Below are 2,845 nucleotides of genomic sequence, written 5' to 3' on the forward strand. Positions count from 1 at the left end.
CTTTAGCTTTTTGGCTCATTTTGGATCCTGCATTTGGCCTGTCATCATCTCCAGTTCCTGGACTTGAACCAGTGGGCTGACGTGTTGTCTGCCTATCTTGGAATTATTGCCTTCACAGACTGTGAGCCAACAATCTGCTATATTGCCTGCCAGACTTGGGTTTGTCAGCCCCTGCCTGCTAACCAGACGGCTGGCGGTTCAAACCCACCAGCCACTCCTCGGAAGGAAGGTTGGGCAATCCTACTTCCGTAGTGATACTGCCTCGAAAACCCAAGGAGGGGTCGCTATGAGTCGGGGCCGACTCGACGGCACATAACAACAACAACAACAACAGCTGCATGAGTCAGGACAAGCCTATAGCTTGTTCCACTGGGCCTGGAAGACAGCAAAAGCCCAAGGTCGAGGAGCCTCCATCCAGAATCGAGAGAGAGGAAGTTTTCCCCTAGAGCCGGCATCTGAACTCAGACTTCTAGCCTAGTCTTTCCCTAAAGCTAGCACTCTGAACTCAGATGCTAGCCTCCTAAAATGTAAGAGAATAAATTTCTGCTTGGTAAAGTCATCCACTAGTTGTATTTCTGTTATTGCAGTACTAGAGAACTAGGACAGCTTTTATACCTATTACCTCAATAATAATGAGCTCTGGTGGCGTAGTAACTTAGGCATTTGATTGCTAACCAGAAGGTTGGTGGTTCAAACCCACCAGCCACTCTGTGGAAGGAAGACTGGGCAATCTACTTTCGTAAAGATTTACCGCCTTGGAAACCCAAAGTCGGTTGCTGTGTGTCAAAATGTACTCAATGGCAGTGAGTTTGGCTTGGTTTGGTTTTGACCCTAATAACGCCAATTCTAGAATTTATTTAAAAACTTCAATACAGAAAGTTTCAAGCACAAAGCAAAATGTACAAGTATTAAAAACTTACAAGCAACCTGTCTAAATTTGAAGTTGGTGTTCTGGTTACCTAGTGCCACTCTGACAGGAATATACCACAAATAGGATGGCCTTAACAAACAAGAGTTTATTCTCTTACAGTTTGGAGGCTTTAAGTCCGAATTCCAAGTACCAGGCTCTAGGGGCTGGGTGAAAGCCCCTCAGCGTTGGGTTTCAGCTCTGCCTCCTGCTCCTGGCCCACTTGGAGCCAGAGGCTTTTCTTTACTCAGACAGCTGCTGGCTGCTGAGGCTGACAAGCCTAAGGTGGACAAGTAAAAGACACAGTCCCATTGTTACCAAACCACCCGGCAGGCCATTCATTCAAGTCCACTGAAAGTCCTAAGTTCAGCAGAGCATGGCAGGCTGTTGAACGACATAGCTACATGCAGAGTTCAAGCGTGCCATAAGCTAGAGACCATTCCCCAAGGCTTCTCCTTATATACAGGAAGCAGACCATATCCCTAAGGCACTTACTCAGCTGCTTGTGGTAGATCCCACTATGGAGCTGATTGCCAATCTCATCATGGGGAATAACTACCACCAGCTGCCCAGCCACTCAACCAGGCCCAGCCAAGTTGACACACAACTTAACTACCACAGTTGGTAAACAATGATAAAGCCACTTGATGGCATGGTATACCCTATTTAAAAGGAAGTTTGTTAAGTGTCTGAGATACTATGGAAATGTTCATAAATGCAATAAAAACAAGCAAAATATAAACACTACATACAGCATGAACAGAACTATTTAAGAAAAGTTATGGGCACAATCTAATACACAGAAATTAAGACTGGAAGGAAATGCACTAATATGTTCAAAACTAACTATAAATAATGTTCCTTTTTCCAGTGTTTCTCCTCCCACCCCAAGATTGTGTATATTATAGTATTTACCTTGCTGTTCATAACTCTCGTGCACCTCTCTGTGTCTTCCTTTGCTTTAGTGATATTGTGCTGATCTTCCCTTTTCACTCATTCAAATCAATGAGTTTACTATCTAGTGAGGAGCTCTGGTAGCATAGTGTACTTAACTACTAACCAGAAGGCTGGCGGTTCAAACTCAGCAGCTACTTCACAGAAGGACAGTTGGGCAACATACTTCCGTAGTGATACCACCTCGGAAACCCAAGGAGGGGTCATTATGAGTCAGGTCCGACTCAATGGCACATAATAACTACTATCTAGTGATTTTCCCTCCCCTCCCCATCCATGTCTGGTAACCATCAAAGAATGTTTTTTTCTGTATGTAAACCTATCCTTGACTTCCGTATAATAGTGGACTGACGTAGTATTTGTCCTTCTGTGACTAACTTATTTTACTCAGCATAATGTACTCTAAATACACCGACATTATGAAGTGTTTCACAGATTCATCATTATTCTTTAACACTGCATAGTATTCCACTGTACATGTACAATAGCTTGTTTATCCATTCATCCATTTTTTGGCACTTAGGTTGTTTCCATCTCTTTGCTATAGTAAATAATGCTGCAATGAACATGGGTGTGCATATATCTATTAGTGTCCTGGCTCTTCTTTCTCTAGGATATATACCTAGTAGTGGGATTGTTATCTATTTTGAACTTTTCAAGGAAGTATCATATTATTTTCCACATTTTACAGTCCTACCAGCAGTGTATGAGAGTCCCAATCTCTCCAGTGTTTCTTTAATGAGAACACAGAGCTGATAGACTTTTTAAAATTTTTATTTTTCAGGGCACTTTGAATGGGTCCATAAGAAAGGCTCAGCTTAGCTTTCTTTTCTTAATATGTCTATGTTCAATAGTATTTCTATACTACAGATTTACAACTTTAAATCTTAACTATAAACAGAACAGGAGCTCTGGTAGCGTAGTGCCTAAGGCACTTGACTACTAACCAGAAGGCTGGCAGTTCAAACCCACCAGCCACTCCTC

The sequence above is a fragment of the Orycteropus afer genome, unplaced genomic scaffold (assembly GCF_000298275.1).
Source record: "Orycteropus afer afer isolate SDZICR_OR568_19922 unplaced genomic scaffold, OryAfe1.0 scaffold00188, whole genome shotgun sequence".
Classification (NCBI taxonomy): Eukaryota; Metazoa; Chordata; class Mammalia; order Tubulidentata; family Orycteropodidae; genus Orycteropus; species Orycteropus afer.